Source organism: Oncorhynchus masou, unplaced genomic scaffold, assembly GCF_036934945.1.
Source record: "Oncorhynchus masou masou isolate Uvic2021 unplaced genomic scaffold, UVic_Omas_1.1 unplaced_scaffold_991, whole genome shotgun sequence".
NCBI classification, from domain to species: domain Eukaryota; kingdom Metazoa; phylum Chordata; class Actinopteri; order Salmoniformes; family Salmonidae; genus Oncorhynchus; species Oncorhynchus masou.
Window position 1 is genome coordinate 30,437 of NW_027016429.1, and position 19,525 is coordinate 49,961.

The 19,525-nt window shown below is 47.6% G+C and overlaps 1 long non-coding RNA gene across 1 annotated transcript in view; it reads right to left on the reverse strand.

Annotated features, from left to right (window-relative positions):
• LOC135538622 (uncharacterized) overlaps positions 1-19,525 on the reverse strand; it is a 67,772-nt gene that overhangs the window by 5,959 nt on the left and 42,288 nt on the right. The gene's annotated exons all lie outside the window — the stretch shown is intronic.

The following is a 19,525-nucleotide window of genomic DNA, read 5'->3' on the forward strand; positions in this document are numbered from 1 at the left end:
GTGTGTGTGTGTATTGTAGAGGGTGGTCATGGAGTGTGTGTGTGTGTGTGTGTTGTAGATGGTGTGTGTGTGTGTGTGTGTGTGTGTGTGTGTGTGTGTGTGTGTGTGTGTGTGTGTGTGTGTGTGTGTGTGTGTGTGTGTGTGCATTTCTCAGCATTAGAGGATTCCATGTGATTCCAGTTGTCAGAACTAAATGTCTGTTTAGCTTATGTATTGTAGCGATTGTGAATGGACATGTGTTCAGCCCACCGCCTGATTGTCAGATGTTCCTTATAATATATGGAGAGATGGTGTGTGTATGCTTGTGTGTGTGTGAGAGAGAGTTGAAGGACAGCTCTTAGACAGATCCCAGACAGCTCCGAGACAACTCCTAGACAACTCCTAGACAGCTCCGAGACAACTCCTAGACAACTCCTAGACAGCTCCTAGACAGCTCCTAGACAGCTCCTAGACAGCTCCTAGACAGCTCTTAGACAGATCCCAGACAGCTCCGAGACAACTCCTAGACAGCTCCTAGACAGCTCCTAGACAGCTCCTAGACAACTCCTAGACAGCTCCTACACAACTCCTAGACAGCTCCGAGACAGCTCCGAGACAGCTCCGAGACAACTCCTAGACAACTCCTAGACAGCTCCTAGACAGCTCCTAGACAGCTCCTAGACAGCTCCTAGACAGCTCTTAGACAGATCCCAGACAGCTCCGAGACAACTCCTAGACAGCTCCTAGACAGCTCCTAGACAGCTCCTAGACAGCTCCTAGACAACTCCTAGACAGCTCCTACACAACTCCTAGACAGCTCCGAGACAGCTCCGAGACAACTCCTAGACAGCTCCTAGACAGCTCCTAGACAGCTCCTAGACAGCTCCTACACAGCTCCGAGACAACTCCTAGACAGCTCCTACACAACTCCTAGACAGCTCCGAGACAGCTCCGAGACAACTCCTAGACAACTCCTAGACAGCTCCGAGACAGCTCCGAGACAGCTCCGAGACAGCTCCGAGACAACTCCTAGACAACTCCTAGACAACTCCTAGACAGCTCCTAGACAACTCCTAGACAGCTCCTAGACAGCTCCTAGACAGCTCCTAGACAAGACAGCTCCTAGACACAACTAGACAGCTCCTAGACAGCTCCTAGACAGCATAGACAGCCATAGACAGCTCCTAGACAGCTCCTAGACAGCCTAGACACAGACTCCTAGACAGCTCCTAGACAGCTCCTAGACAGCTCCTAGACAGCTCCTAGACAACTCCTAGACAGCTCCTACACAACTCCTAGACAGCTCCGAGACAGCTCCGAGACAACTCCTAGACAACTCCTAGACAGCTCCTAGACAGCTCCTACACAGCTCCGAGACAACTCCTAGACAGCTCCTACACAACTCCTAGACAGCTCCGAGACAGCTCCGAGACAACTCCTAGACAACTCCTAGACAACTCCTAGACAGCTCCTAGACAACTCCTAGACAACTCCTAGACAGCTCCTAGACAACTCCTAGACAACTCCTGGACAGCTCCTAGACAACTCCTAAACAGCTCCTACACAACTCTTAGACAACTCCTGGACAGCTCCTAGACAGCTCCTAGACAGCTCATAGACAACTCTCCTCTGGAAGGTACCATATTGAGGTCTCTTAACCACACACTGCACCACACACACACACACACACAAACACACCACACACACACACACACACACCACACACACACACACACACACACACACACACACACACACACACACACACACACACAGATTTTGATGATGAAGTGACGTAGCTAGTACAGACAGCCCTCAACATCTTCCGTGTGTGTAGATGTGTAGAGCTGCCTGGACTCTAATTGTGTGTGTGTGTGTGTAGTGCAGTGTGTGTGCGTGTGTGTGTGTGTGTGTGTGCGTGTGTGTGTGTTTCTGTGGACTCCAGCAGCCCTGTGGACCTTCCAAACTCCCCTTGCTCTCTGGTTAGTGATTCAAAGTGTTGAATTATACTTACTGTCCCGCCGAACCCCTCCCCCACAGTTTCCTGTCCTGACTAACCCCACCCACCCCAGTTCAATGTCCTGACTAACCCCTCCCCCACAGTTCAATGTCCTGACTAACCCCTCCCCCACAGTTTCCTGTCCTAACTAACCCCCCCACCCCAGTTCAATGTCCTGACTAACCCCTCCCCCACAGTTCAATGTCCTGACTAACCCCTCCCCCACAGCTCAATGTCCTGACTAACCCCTCCCCCACATCTCAATGTCCTGACTAACCCCTCCCCCACAGTTCAATGTCCTGACTAACCCCTCCCCACAGTTCAATGTCCTGACTAACAACTCCCCACAGTTCAATGTCCTGACTAACCCCTCCCCCACAGTTCAATGTCCTGACTAACCCCTCCCCCACAGTTCAATGTCCTGACTAACCCCTCCCCCACAGCTCAATGTCCTGACTAACCCCCCCCCCACATCTCAATGTCCTGACTAACCCCTCCCCCACAATTCAATGTCCTGACTAACCCCTCCCCACAGTTCAATGTCCTGACTAACAACTCCCCACAGTTCAATGTCCTGACTAACCCCTCACCACAGTTCAATGTCCTGACTAACCCCTCCCCACAGTTCAATGTCCTGACTAACCCCTCCCCCACAGTTCCCCACAGTTCAATGTCCTGACTAACCCCTCTCCCACAGTTCAATGTCCTGACTAACCCCTCCCCACAGTTCAATGTCCTGACTAACCCCTCCCCCACAGTTCAATGTCCTGACTAACCCCTCCCCCACAGTTCAATGTCCTGACTAACCACTTCCCCACAGTTCAATGTCCTGACTAACCCCTAACCCCCCCCCACAGTTCAATGTCCTGACTAACCCCTCCCCCACAGTTCAATGTCCTGACTAACCCCTCCTCCCCCACAGTTCAATGTCCTGACTAACCCCTCCCCCACAGTTCAATGTCCTGACTAACCCCTCCCCCACAGTTTCAATGTCCTGACTAAACCCCCCCACAGTTCAATGTCCTGACTAACCCCTCCCCACAGTTTCCTGTCCTGACTAACCCCCCCCCAATTCAATGTCCTGACTAACCCCTCCCCCACAGTTCAATGTCCTGACTAACCCCTCCCCCACAGTTCAATGTCCTGACTAACCCCCTCCCCCACAGTTCAATGTCCTGACTAACCCCTCCCCCACAGTTCAATGTCCTGACTAACCACTCCCCCACAGTTCAATGTCCTGACTAACCCCTTCCCACAGTTCAATGTCCTGACTAACCCCTCCCCCACAGTTCAATGTCCTGACTAACCCCTCCCCACAGTTCAATGTCCTGACTAACCCCTCCCCCACAGTTCAATGTCCTGACTAACCCCTCCCCCCACAGTTCAATGTCCTGACTAAGTTCCCCTCTCCCACAGTTCAATGTCCTGACTATCCCCTCCCCCACAGTTCAATGTCCTGACTTACCCCTCCCCCACAGTTCAATGTCCTGACTAACCCCTCCCCCACATCTCAATGTCCTGACTAACCCCTCCCCCACAGTTTAATGTCCTGACTAACCCCTCCCCACAGTTCAATGTCCTGACTAACAACTCCCCACAGTTCAATGTCCTGACTAACCCCTCCCCACAGTTCAATGTCCTGACTAACCCCTCCCCACAGTTCAATGTCCTGACTAACCCCTCCCCCACAGTTCAATGTCCTGACTAACCCCTCCCCACAGTTCAATGTCCTGACTAACCCCTCCCCACAGTTCAATGTCCTGACTAACCCCTCCCCCACAGTTTCCTGTCCTGACTAACCCCTCCCCCACAGTTCAATGTCCTGACTAACCCCTCCCCACAGTTCAATGTCCTGACTAACCCCTCCCCCCAGTTCAATGTCCTGACTAACCCCTCCCCCACAGTTCAATGTCCTGACTAACCCCTCCCCCCCCTCCCCCACAGTTCAATGTCCTGACTAACCCCTCCCCACAGTTCAATGTCCTGACTAACCCCTCCCCCACAGTTCAATGTCCTGACTTACCCCTCCCCCACCGTTCAATGTCCTGACTAACCCTCCCCACAGTTCAATGTCCTGACTAACCCCTCCCCCACAGTTCAATGTCCTGACTAACCCCTCCCCCACAGTTCAATGTCCTGACTAACCCCTCCCCCACAGTTCAATGTCCTGACTAACCCCTCCCCCACAGTTCAATGTCCTGACTAACCCCTCCCCACAGTTCAATGTCCTGACTAACCCCTCCACCACAGTTCAATGTCCTGACTAACCCCTCCCCACAGTTCAATGTCCTGACTAACCCCTCCCCACAGTTCAATGTCCTGACTAACCCCCCCCACAGTTCAATGTCCTGACTAACCCCTCCCCCACAGTTCAATGTCCTGACTAACCCCTCCCCCACAGTTTCCTGTCCTGACTAAACCCCCCCCCCCACAGTTCAATGTCCTGACTAACCCCTCCCCCACAGTTTCCTGTCCTGACTAACCCCCCCCCAGTTCAATGTCCTGACTAACCCCTCCCCCACAGTTCAATGTCCTGACTAACCCCTCCCCCACAGTTCAATGTCCTGACCCCTCCCCCACAGTTCAATGTCCTGACTAACCCCTCCCCCACAGTTCAATGTCCTGACTAACCACTCCCCCACAGTTCAATGTCCTGACTAACCCCTCCCCACAGTTCAATGTCCTGACTAACCCCTCCCCCACAGTTCAATGTCCTGACTAACCCCTCCCCACAGTTCAATGTCCTGACTAACCCCTCCCACACAGTTCAATGTCCTGACTAACCCCTCTCCCACAGTTCAATGTCCTGACTAACCCCTCCCCCACAGTTCAATGTCCTGACTAACCCCTCCCCCACAGTTCAATGTCCTGACTAACCCCTCCCCCACATCTCAATGTCCTGACTAACCCCTCCCCCACAGTTTAATGTCCTGACTAACCCCTCCCCACAGTTCAATGTCCTGACTAACAACTCCCCACAGTTCAATGTCCTGACTAACCCCTCCCCACAGTTCAATGTCCTGACTAACCCCTCCCCACAGTTCAATGTCCTGACTAACCCCTCCCCCACAGTTCAATGTCCTGACTAACCCCTCCCCACAGTTCAATGTCCTGACTAACCCCTCCCCACAGTTCAATGTCCTGACTAACCCCTCCCCCACAGTTTCCTGTCCTGACTAACCCCTCCCCCACAGTTCAATGTCCTGACTAACCCCTCCCCACAGTTCAATGTCCTGACTAACCCTCCCCCCAGTTCAATGTCCTGACTAACCCCTCCCCCACAGTTCAATGTCCTGACTAACCCCTCCCCCACAGTTCAATGTCCTGACTAACTAACCCCTCCCCCACAGTTCAATGTCCTGACTCCCCCACAGTTCAATGTCCCCTCCCCCACAGTTCAATGTCCTGACTAACCCTCCCCCACATCTCAATGTCCTGACTAACCCCTCCCCCACAGTTCAATGTCCTGACTAACCCCTCCCCACAGTTCAATGTCCTGACTACAGTTCAATGTCCTGACTAACCCCCACAGTTCAATGTCCTGACTAACCCTCCCCACAGTTCAATGTCCTGACTAACCCCTCCCCCACAGTTCAATGTCCTGACTAACCCCTCCCCACAGTTCAATGTCCCCTCCCCCACAGTTCAATGTCCTGACTAACCCCTCCCCACAGTTCAATGTCCTGACTAACCCCTCCCCCACAGTTCAATGTCCTGACTAACCCCTCCCCCACAGTTCAATGTCCTGACTAACCCCCCCCACAGTTCAATGTCCTGACTAACCCCTCCCCCACATCTCAATGTCCTGACTAACCCCTCCCCCACAGTTCAATGTCCTGACTAACCCCTCCCCACAGTTCAATGTCCTGACTAACAACTCCCCACAGTTCAATGTCCTGACTAACCCTTCCCCACAGTTCAATGTCCTGACTAACCCCTCCCCACAGTTCAATGTCCTGACTAACCCCTCCCCCACAGTTCAATGTCCTGACTAACCCCTCCCCCACAGTTCAATGTCCTGACTAACCCCTCCCCCACAGTTCAATGTCCTGACTAACCCCTCCCCCACAGTTCAATGTCCTGACTAACCCCTCCCCCACAGTTTCCTGTCCTGACTAACCCCTCCCCACAGTTCAATGTCCCCCCCCCACAGTTCAATGTCCTGACTAACCCCTCCCCCACAGTTTCCTGTCCTGACTAACCCCCCCCCAATTCAATGTCCTGACTAACCCCTCCCCCACAGTTCAATGCCCTGACTAACCCCTCCCCCACAGTTCAATGTCCTGACTAACCCCTCCCCCACAGTTCAATGTCCTGACTAACCCCTCCCCCACAGTTCAATGTCCTGACTAACCCCTCCCCCACAGTTCAATGTCCTGACTAACCCCTCAATGTCCTGACTAACCCCTCCCCCACAGTTCAATGTCCTGACTAACCCCTCCCCCACAGTTCAATGTCCTGACTAACCCCTCCCCACAGTTCAATGTCCTGACTAACCCCTCCCCCACAGTTCAATGTCCTGACTAACCCCTCCCCACAGTTCAATGTCCTGACTAACAACTCCCAACAGTTCAATGTCCTGACTAACCCCTCTCCCCACAGTTCAATGTCCTGACTAACCCCTCCCCACAGTTCAATGTCCTGACTAAACCTCCCCCACAGTTCAATGTCCTGACTAACCCCTCCCCACAGTTCCTGACTAACCCCTCCCCACAGTTCAATGTCCTGACTAACCCCTCCCCCACAGTTTCCTGTCCTGACTAACCCCTCCCCCACAGTTCAATGTCCTGACTAACCCCCCTCCCCACAGTTCAATGTCCTGACTAACCCCTCCCCCACAGTTCAATGTCCTGACTAACCCCTCCCCCACAGTTCAATGTCCTGACTAACCCCTCCCCACAGTTCAATGTCCTGACTAACCCCTCCCCACCCCTCCCCACAGTTCAATGTCCTGACTAACCCCTCCCCCACAGTTCAATGTCCTGACTAACCCCTCCCCCACAGTTCAATGTCCTGACTAACCCCTCCCCCACAGCTCAATGTCCTGACTAACCCCTCCCCCACATCTCAATGTCCTGACTAACCCCTCCCCCACAGTTCAATGTCCTGACTAACCCCTCCCCACAGTTCAATGTCCTGACTAACAACTCCCCACAGTTCAATGTCCTGACTAACCCTTCCCCACAGTTCAATGTCCTGACTAACCCCTCCCCACAGTTCAATGTCCTGACTAACCCCTCCCCCACAGTTCAATGTCCTGACTAACCCCCTCCCCACAGTTCAATGTCCTGACTAACCCCTCCCCCACAGTTCAATGTCCTGACTAACCCCTCCCCCACAGTTTCCTGTCCTGACTAACCCCCCCAGTTCAATGTCCTGACTAACCCCTCCCCCACATCTCAATGTCCTGACTAACCCCTCCCCCACAGTTCAATGTCCTGACTAACCCCTCCCCACAGTTCAATGTCCTGACTAACAACTCCCCACAGTTCAATGTCCTGACTAACCCTTCCCCACAGTTCAATGTCCTGACTAACCCCTCCCCACAGTTCAATGTCCTGACTAACCCCTCCCCCACAGTTCAATGTCCTGACTAACCCTCCCCACAGTTCAATGTCCTGACTAACCCCTCCCCCACAGTTCAATGTCCTGACTAACCCCTCCCCACAGTTCAATGTCCTGACTAAGTTCAATGTCCCTAACCCCTCCCCACAGTTCAATGTCCTGACTAACCCCTCCCCCACAGTTCAATGTCCTGACTAACCCCTCCCCACAGTTCAATGTCCTGACTAACCCCTCCCCACAGTTCAATGTCCTGACTAACCCCTCCCCACAGTTCAATGTCCTGACTAACCCCTCCCCCACAGTTCAATGTCCTGACTAACCCCTCCCCCACAGTTCAATGTCCTCCCCACAGTTCAACTAACCCCTCCCCACAGTTCAATGTCCTGACTAACCCCTCCCCCACAGTTCAATGTCCTGACTAACCCCTCCCCCCAGTTCAATGTCCTGACTAACCCCTCCCCCACAGTTCAATGTCCTGACTAACCCCTCCCCCACAGTTCAACCCTTCCCCACAGTTCAATGTCCTGACTAACCCCTCCCCACAGTTCAATGTCCTGACTAACCCTGTTCAATGTCCTGACTAACCCCTCCCCCACAGTTCAATGTCCTGACTAACCCCTCCCCCACAGTTCAATGTCCTGACTAACCCCTCCCCCACAGCTCAATGTCCTGACTAACCCCTCCCCACATCTCAATGTCCTGACTAACCCCTCCCCCACAGTTCAATGTCCTGACTAACCCCTCCCCACAGTTCTATGTCCTGACTAACAACTCCCCACAGTTCAATGTCCTGACTAACCCCTCCCCACAGTTCAATGTCCTGACTAACCCCTCCCCACAGTTCAATGTCCTGACTAACCCCTCCCCACAGTTCAATGTCCTGACTAACCCCTCCCCACAGTTCAATGTCCTGACTAACCCCTCCCCCACAGTTTCCTGTCCTGACTAACAACCCCCCAGTTCAATGTCCTGACTAACCCCTCCCCCACAGTTTCCTGTCCTGACTAACCCCTCCCCCCAGTTCAATGTCCTGACTAACCCCCCCCCCCAGTTCAATGTCCTGACTAACCCCTCCCCACAGTTCAATGTCCTGACTAACCCCTCCCCACAGTTCAATGTCCTGACTAACCCCTCCCCCACAGTTCAATGTCCTGACTCAATGTCCCCTGACCCCCACAGTTCAATGTCCTGACTAACCCCTCCCCCACAGTTCAATGTCCTGACTAACCCCTCCCCCACAGTTCAATGTCCTGACTAACCCCTCCCCCACAGTTCAATGTCCTGACTAACCCCTCCCCCACAGTTCAATAACCCCTCCCCCACAGTTCAATGTCCTGACTAACCCCTCCCCACAGTTCAATGTCCTGACTAACAACTCCCCACAGTATTAACCACACAGTACTAACCAAATAGTGTTAACCACACGGACCTCTTTACAGACCTCTTTACAGACCTCTTTACGGACCTCTTTACGGACCTCTTTACAGACCTCTTTACGGACCTCTTTACGGACCTCTTTACAGACCTCTTTACGGACCTCTTTACGGACCTCTTTACGGACCTCTTTACGGACCTCTTTACGGACCTCTTTACGGACCTCTTTACGGACCTCTTTACGGACCTCTTTACAACGCAGACTTCTTTACAACAGGACCTCTTTACAACAGGACCTCTTTACAACAGACCTCTTTACAACAGACCTCTTTACAACAGACCTCTTTACAACAGACCTCTTTACAACATAATGTCTTTACAACAGACCTCTTTACAACAGACCTCTTTACAACATAATCTCTTTACAACAGACCTCTTTACAACAGACCTCTTTACAACAGACCTCTTTACAACAGACCTCTTTACAACAGACCTCTTTACGGACCTCTTTACAACAGACCTCTTAACAACAGATCTCTTTACAACATAACCTCTTTACAACAGACCTCTTAACAACATAACCTCTTTACAACAGACCTCTTTACAACAGACCTCTTTACAACAGACTTCTTTACAACAGACTTCTTTACAACAGACCTCTTTACAGACCTCTTTACAACAGACCTCTTTACAACAGACCTCTTAACAACATAACCTCTTTACAACAGACCTCTTTACAACAGACCTCTTACAACAGACCTCTTTACAACAGACTTCTTTACAACAGACCTCTTTACAACAGACCTCTTTACAACAGACCTCTTTACAACAGACCTCTTAACAACATAACCTCTTTACAACAGACCTCTTTACAACAGACCTCTTTACAACAGACCTCTTTACAACAGACCTCTTTACAGACCTCTTTACAACAGACCTCTTTACAACAGACCTCTTAACAACATAACCTCTTTACAACAGACCTCTTTACAACAGACCTCTTTACAACAGACTTCTTTACAACATACCTCTTTACAACAGACCTCTTTACAACAGACCTCTTTACAACAGACCTCTTAACAACATAACCTCTTTACAACAGACCTCTTTACAACAGACCTCTTTACAACAGACCGCTTTACAACATAACCTCTTTACAACAGACTTCTTTACAACAGACCTCTTTACAACAGACCTCTTTACAACAGACCTCTTTACAACAGACCGCTTTATAACATAACCTCTTTACAACAGACCTCTTTACAACAGACCTCTTTACAACATACCTCTTTACGGACCTCTTTACAACAGACCTCTTTACAACAGACCTCTTAACAACATAACCTCTTTACAACAGACCTCTTTACAACAGACCTCTTTACAACAGAACCGCTTTACAACGCAGACTTCTTTACAACAGACTTCTTTACAACAGACCTCTTTACAACAGACCTCTTTACAACAGACCTCTTTACAACAGACCTCTTTACAACAGACCTCTTTACAACAGACCTCTTTACAACAGACTTCTTTACAACAGACTTCTTTACAACAGACTTCTTTACAACAGACTTCTTTACAACAGACCTCTTTACAACAGACCTCTTTACAACATACCTCTTTACAACAGACCTCTTTACGGACCCCTTTACAACAGACCTCTTTACAACAGACATCTTTACAACAGACCTCTTTACAACAGACCTCTTTACAACATAATCTCTTTACAACAGACCTCTTTACAACAGACCTCTTTACAACAGACCTCTTTACAACAGACCTCTTTACGGACCTCTTAACAACAGATCTCTTTACAACATAACCTCTTTACAACAGACCTATTTACAACAGACCTCTTTACAACATAACCTCTTTACAACAGACCTCTTAACAACATAATCTCTTTACAACAGACCTCTTTACAACAGACCTCTTTACAACATAATCTCTTTACAACAGACCTCTTTACAACAGACCTCTTTACAACAGACCTCTTTACGGACCTCTTTACAACAGACCTCTTAACAACAGATCTCTTTACAACATAACCTCTTTACAACAGACCTCTTAACAACATAACCTCTTTACAACAGACCTCTTTACAACAGACCTCTTTACAACAGACTTCTTTACAACAGACTTCTTTACAACAGACCTCTTTACAACAGACCTCTTTACAACAGACCTCTTAACAACATAACCTCTTTACAACAGACCTCTTTACAACAGACCTCTTACAACAGACCTCTTTACAACAGACTTCTTTACAACAGACCTCTTTACAACAGACCTCTTTACAACAGACCTCTTTACAACAGACTTCTTTACAACAGACCTCTTTACAACAGACCTCTTTACAACAGACCCCTTTACAACAGACCTCTTTACAACAGACCTCTTTACAACAGACCTCTTTACAACAGACCTCTTTACAACAGACTTCTTTACAACATACCTCTTTACAACAGACCTCTTTACAACAGACCTCTTTACAACAGACCTCTTTACAACATAACCTCTTTACAACAGACCTCTTTACAACAGACCTCTTTACAACAGACCCCTTTACAACAGACCTCTTTACAACAGACCGCTTTACAACAGACCTCTTTACAACAGACCTCTTTACAACAGACCTCTTTACAACAGACCTCTTTACAACAGACCTCTTTACAACATACCTCTTTACAACAGACCTCTTTACAACAGACCTCTTTACAACAGACCTCTTTACAACAGACCTCTTTACAACAGACCTCTTTACGGACCTCTTTACAACAGACCTCTTTACAACAGACCTCTTAACAACATAACCTCTTTACAACAGACCTCTTTACAACAGACCTCTTTACAACAGAACCGCTTTACAACGCAGACTTCTTTACAACAGACTTCTTTACAACAGACCTCTTTACAACAGACCTCTTTACAACAGACCTCTTTACAACAGACCTCTTTACAACAGACCTCTTTACAACAGACCTCTTTACAACAGACCTCTTTACAACAGACTTCTTTACAACAGACTTCTTTACAACAGACTTCTTTACAACAGACTTCTTTACAACAGACCTCTTTACAACAGACCTCTTTACAACAGACCTCTTTACGGACCCCTTTACAACAGACCTCTTTACAACAGACATCTTTACAACAGACCTCTTTACAACAGACCTCTTTACAACATAATCTCTTTACAACAGACCTCTTTACAACAGACCTCTTTACAACAGACCTCTTTACAACAGACCTCTTTACAACATAACCTCTTTACAACAGACCTCTTAACAACATAATCTCTTTACAACAGACCTCTTTACAACAGACCTCTTTACAACAGACCTCTTTACGGACCTCTTTACAACAGACCTCTTAACAACATAATCTCTTTACAACAGACCTCTTTACAACATAATCTCTTTACAACAGACCTCTTTACAACATACCTCTTTACAACAGACCTCTTTACAACATAATCTCTTTACAACAGACCTCTTTACAACAGACCTCTTAACAACATAACCTCTTTACAACAGACCTCTTTACAACAGACCTCTTTACAACAGACTTCTTTACAACAGACTTCTTTACAACAGACCTCTTTACAGACCTCTTTACAACAGACCTCTTTACAACAGACCTCTTTACAACAGACCTCTTTACAACAGACCTCTTACAACAGACCTCTTTACAACAGACTTCTTTACAACAGACCTCTTTACAACAGACCTCTTTACAACAGACCTCTTTACAACAGACCTCTTAACAACATAACCTCTTTACAACAGACCTCTTTACAACAGACCTCTTTACAACAGACCTCTTTACAACAGACTTCTTTACAACAGACCTCTTTACAGACCTCTTTACAACAGACCTCTTTACAACAGACCTCTTAACAACATAACCTCTTTACAACAGACCTCTTTACAACAGACCTCTTTACAACAGACTTCTTTACAACAGACCTCTTTACAACAGACCTCTTTACAACAGACCTCTTTACAACAGACCTCTTAACAACATAACCTCTTTACAACAGACCTCTTTACAACAGACCTCTTTACAACAGACCTCTTTACAACAGACTTCTTTACAACAGACCTCTTTACAGACCTCTTTACAACAGACCTCTTTACAACAGACCTCTTAACAACATAACCTCTTTACAACAGACCTCTTTACAACAGACCTCTTTACAACAGACCGCTTTACAACATAACCTCTTTACAACAGACTTCTTTACAACAGACCTCTTTACAACAGACCGCTTTACAACATAACCTCTTTACAACAGACCTCTTTACAACAGACCTCTTTACAACATACCTCTTTACAACATACCTCTTTACAACAGACCTCTTTACAACAGACCTCTTTACAGACCTCTTTACAACAGACCTCTTTACAACAGACCTCTTAACAACATACCTCTTTACAACAGACCTCTTTACAACAGACCTCTTTACAACAGAACCGCTTTACAACGCAGACTTCTTTACAACAGACTTCTTTACAACAGACCTCTTTACAACATAACCTCTTTACAACAGACCTCTTTACAACAGACCTCTTTACAACAGACCTCTTTACAACAGACCTCTTTACAACAGACCTCTTTACAACAGACCTCTTTACAACAGACCTCTTTACAACAGACTTCTTTACAACAGACTTCTTTACAACAGACTTCTTTACAACAGACCTCTTTACAACAGACCTCTTTACAACATACCTCTTTACAACAGACCTCTTTACGGACCCCTTTACAACAGACCTCTTTACAACAGACATCTTTACAACAGACCTCTTTACAACAGACCTCTTTACAACATAACCTCTTTACAACATACCTCTTTACAACAGACCTCTTTACAACAGACCTCTTTACAACAGACCTCTTTACAACAGACCTCTTTACAACAGACCTCTTTACAACATACCTCTTTACAAAAGACCTCTTTACAACAGACCTCTTTACAACATAACCTCTTTACAACAGACCTCTTTACAACAGACTTCTTTACAACAGACCTCTTTACAACAGACCTCTTTACAACAGACCTCTTTACAACATACCTCTTTACAACAGACCTCTTTACAACAGACCTCTTTACAACATAACCTCTTTACAACATAACCTTTTTACAACAGACCTCTTTACAAAGGACCTCTTTTTCTTGGTCTCAACACAGATCACAGCCCTGATCTCTCACTCTAATTAACTCATTGCATTTAGCTGCTGCCCCAGAGGGTCCACTACACTACTTCTCATCAATGTCTGCTAACCACACCACTCTGCCCTGCTGCCCTGGGACACATGATCACATGATCTAGCCCAGGGAGGGCCACTCTGATGGGGGTAGGGGCTACAAAATATCTGAACTCATGAGGAACTCATGCAATTCTACACATGTTGCCACAGGGTGGAGAGAAATGCAGTTTTCTAAATATAATATCTGACTGAGAGTGATAAATAAAATCAATGGGGGGCCCCTAGTAATTGGACCGTGATTACTACAGGTTTAGATAGCTGGCCATCTCACCAATCTAAAACATTTTAGATGACATGGCTAATTGAGTGTCTATCAGCGTCTGACACAACAAGAGGAAAACTGCTGATGTAGAACCACATTTCTAAATAGCACCTTGTGTTTTCTACTATGCTAACGCTGAACCGTAAGTAGAGACCCCGACTGAGTTCGCCCCCCCCCATAATTTTTTACATTTTATTTTTTACCTGCGGTCCTACAAAAGGCAACAGTAAAACATGTCAGAACCTACTAGTACCAGGATGTTGAATGGGACAATAACCTAACAACTTCAACGACTAATTTCTCTGAACTATGGGGGGGAAACATCACCAAATTCACTAAGAATGCGTGGTGGTGTGGTATGTGGAGTGTGGGGGGTCTGGGGGGTGTGGGGGGTGTGTGGGTCCGGGGGTGTGTGGGGGGTCTGTTGGGTCTGGGGGTGTGGGGGTCTGGGGAGTGTGGGGGTCCGGGGGTGTGGGGGGTCCTGGGAGTGTGGGGTGTCTGGGGGGTGTGGGGGGTCCGGGTAGTCTGTGGGGTCTGGGTGGTGTGTGGGATCCTTGGGGTGTGGGGGGGTTTCTGGAGTGTGGGGGATCGTTGGGGTGTGGGGGATCCTTGGGGTGTGGGGGGTTTCTGGAGTGTGGGGGATCCTTGGGGTGTGGGGGGTCCTTGGGTGACTGTTGACCATTTCTCTGGATTCCCTCCTCATGTATAACTCATTGTTAGACACAATGTTGTCCAAGTCGGATGTTAGGTACTACAGTTATTGAATTAAAAAAACAACACAATACTGTAAATATAGTAATACCACAGTATTTATTCCATTGTATACTTTTGTATTTTTTTCATATTGGCCAGTCACCAATTGGATGCATTAGTTAAACTTCTTAGGGCTGAAATCCCGTTAACGGGACCGATATGACAACAGCCAGTGAAAGTGCAGGGCACCAAATTCAAAACAACAGAAATCTCATAATTAAAATTCCTCAAACATACAAGTACACATCAATTTACAGAAATACTCATCATAAATGTTGATGAAAATACAAGTGCAATAATCTGAGAACGGCACTCAAAAAACAAATAAATATATCCGCCATGTTGGACTCAACATAAATCAGAAATAACATAAATATTCCGTTACCTTTGATGATCTTCATCAGAATGCACTCCAAAGAATCCAAGTTCCACAATAAATGTTTGATTTGTTCAATAAAGTTCATAATTTATGTCCAAATAGCTTCTTTTGTTAGGGCGTTTAGTACACAAATCCAAACGCGCGTGCAGGTCCAGCCGAACGTCGGACGAAAAAGTAAAAAAAGTTATATTACAGTTCGTAGAAAGTGAGTATAGAATCAATCTTTAGGATGTTTTTATCATAAATCTTCAATAACGTTCCAACCGGAGAATTCTTATGTCTATTAGCAACTGGGACTGAGGAGCAGGCAGTTTACTCTGGGAACCTATTTCATCCAAGCTACTCAATACTGGATCCCAGCCATAAGAAGTTAATCATGTAAAAGTCCATCATGTAATTACCATATAAACCCAGAGGCAGAGAGCGGTTTCCTGTATGACTATACTGCTGCTATCTGAGTCATGAGAAGGAGCAGGTATTATTGAATTGGTTTGGGTTAAGTCGGTTGGAGTTGGCGCTTCAGTACCCTGTGTTTTAGTGCTCAGCTCTAAACCTCAGTCAGAAGCAAAACTGGGTTCAAACACTATTTCAAATAGTTTCAGCATGTACTTTAGCCTGCCTGAAGTGCCAGGTGGGCGGGGCTCACACGTTTTGGAAGATTCCTATTGGTTCCATTGCAACATACAACCTCAATGAAGCTAATGTAAAGTATTACCAATGATGTCCAATAGTATGTGAACCCAGGTTTGCATTGCAGTGCTGTGGAAGTCTCTAGAGCTGTTACAGGCTGGATGATCGGCCAGCTGTACTCTGCGGCTTTATCACATGGTCCAATCAGCAGAGAGCTCCTTTCCCTCTATACCTCTAATTAACTGGCCTGAGGGGGAGGAGGGAGGATGTGTGTGTGTGTTGAGACCAGGGCAGCCATGCAGTCAGGCCTCGCTCCTCTCAAATCAAATCAAATCTTATTGGTAACATACACGTGTTTAGCAGATGTTAGTGTTGGTGTAGCGAAATGCTGGTGTTTCTAGTTCCAACAGTTCAGTAATATCTAACAAATAATATCTAACAATTTCAGAACAATAGACACAATACACAAAAATACAAAGTAAAGGAATGGAATTTAGAATACGTAAATAAATGCCTCCCAAGTGGCTCAGTGGTCTAGAGAACCTGGTCCGAGTCCAGGCTCAGTCACAGCTGGCCACGACCGGGAGACCCATGGGGCGGCGCACAATTGGCCCAGCGTTGTCTGGCATAGGGAAGGGTTGTTCTTGTCCCGTCGCTCTAGCGACTCCTGTGGCGGGCTGGGCGCAATGCACGCTGACACGGTCATGTTGACACTAATGACTTCAAAACCCTGTCCTCCCCCTCTTCTGATCCGTTCCCCTCCTCAGAACACCCTCTTCAGAATCCTCTCCAAACCTTTCTTCGGACCTCTTCAGACCTCTCTCCACTACCCCATTCAGACCCCTTCTTCAGACCTCCTCCTACCCCCCTTCAGAGCCCCCTCTCCAGACCCTCTCTTCAGACCCCTTCCTCTCCCCCTTCAGGCCCCCTCTTCGGACCCCTCCTACCCCCTCTTCACCCCCTCCTACCCCAATCTGTCATAGCCCCTCCTACCCCCTCCATCCCCATTCCTTCTTCAACAGAGCCCCTGTTAGTGTTGTGGACTGGGGTAGGAGATACACGCGGTATGGCTATGGGACAAGCGTTACGGGACAGGGGCTAATTTTAGCAGCAGCTGTCACTCTTGGCCTTCTCTACTCACACATAGTTTAGTTTGAGGGGTGTGGCCGTAGAACATGTTGGAACTCTGGTCAGGTGGGCTAACCCTAACCTACCCCTACCCCTAACCCTAACCCTAACCTAACATAACCTACCCCCACCCTAACCCTCACCTCACCCTACCCTACCCTACCCTACCCTAACCCTAACCCTACCCCTACCCCTACCCTAACCCTACCCTACCCCTACCCGAACCTAACCCTACCCTACCCCTAACCCTAACCTAGCCTTAACCCTACGCCTAATCCTACCCTACCCTACCCCTAACCCTACCCCTAACCCTACCACTAACCCTAACCCTACCCCTACCCTACCCCTAAGCCCACCCCTAACTCTTCCTCAAGTTTAACCCTACCCTATCTCTAACCCTACACTAACCCAACCCTACCCTAACCATACCATAACATCATACCATACCCCATACCCCTAACCCTAACCCTAACCCTAACCCTACCCCACTACCCTACCCTAACCCCACCCCCTACCCTACCCCTAACCCCACCCTACCCCCCTAACCCCCCTAACCCTACACCCCACCCTACCCCCTAACCCTAACCCCACCCCCTACCCTACCCTAACCCCACCCTACCTAACATACCCTACCCCTAACCCCACCCTACCCCCCTAACCCTACCCCACCCTCACCCTAACCCTAACCCTACCCCACCCTACCCTACCCTAACCCTACCCTAACCCTACCCACCCTACCCTCCCCCTCCTGTAACTTTCTACCCTCCCTTGCACCTGTGAAAATTTTTGAATTTTCACTACCTCAAAGATCTTAGAGCAAAGATGGGAAATATATAATGTCACAACTGTCACGCCCTGACCTTAGGAATCATTTTAATTCTCTATTTGGTTAGGTCAAGGTGTGACTAGGGTGGGCAATCTATGTTTTCTATTTCTTTGTTGGCCTGGTATGGTTCCCAATCAGAGGCTTACCTGGGTCTATCGTTGTCTCTGATTGGAGATCATATTTAGGCAGCCTTTTTTCCCACCTGTTGTTTGTGGGATCTTGTTTTTGTGTAGCTGCCTGTGAGCAGCGCAAAACATCACGGTTCGTTTTCTTCGTTTTGTTTTGGGTGAGTTTCATATTTATTAAACATGTGGAACTCTAAGTACGCTGCTCTTTGGCCCATTCATTCAGACGATTGGGACAACAACAAGGAAAGCTTGTTGGTAGATGTATGGTTTTGAAACAACCTCATCTGTTTACTTGATGTACTAGCTGGGAATTTCTTCTGGTGACATCTGATCATTTATCACTCCAGTGTTAATCTGCAAAATTGTAATTATTTGCCTACCTCCTCATGCCTTTTCAACACAATGCATATAGACTCTCTTTTTTTTCTACTGTCTTATTGACTTGTTTATTGTTTACCCCATGTGTAACTCTGTGTTGTCTGTTCACAATGCTATGCTTTATCTTGGCCAGGTCACAGTTGTAAATGAGAACTTGTTCTCAAGTAGCCTACCTGGTTAAATAAAAGTGAAAAAATAAAAAAATAAAAAATATGATCTGGAAACACTCCTGGCCCTATTCACCTCTCAAGGCATTACAGAGTGACTGGTCTCCAGTAGTCAAATCTAACCAAACTGTATTTATACAGCACATTTAAGACATGGAATGCAACACAATGTGCTTCACAGGAAAAAATGAATGAAAACATTGAAAATAACTAAAGGCTGAGGGCATAATAACTAAAGACTGCCTCTCCATGCCTCTTGGTCCCCCTCAGGTTCTCTGGCATTCTATTCCAGAGGCTGCGGGCATAATAACTAAAGGCTGCCTCTCCATGTCTCTTGGTCCCCCTCAGGTTCTCTGGCATTCTATTCCAGAGGCTGCGGGCATAATAACTAAAGGCTGTCTCTCCATGTCTCTTGGTCCCCCTCAGGTTCTCTGGCATTCTATTCCAGAGGCTGAGGGCATAATAACTAAAGGCTGCCTCTCCATGTCTCTTGGTCCCCCTCAGGTTCTCTGGCATTCTATTCCAGAGGCTGGGGGCATAATAACTAAAGGCTGCCTCTCTATGCCTCTTGGTCCCCCTCAGGTTCTCTGGCATTCTATTCCAGAGGCTGGAGGCATAATAACTAAAGGCTGCCTCTCCATGTCTCTTGGTCCCCCTCAGGTTCTCTGGCATTCTATTCCAG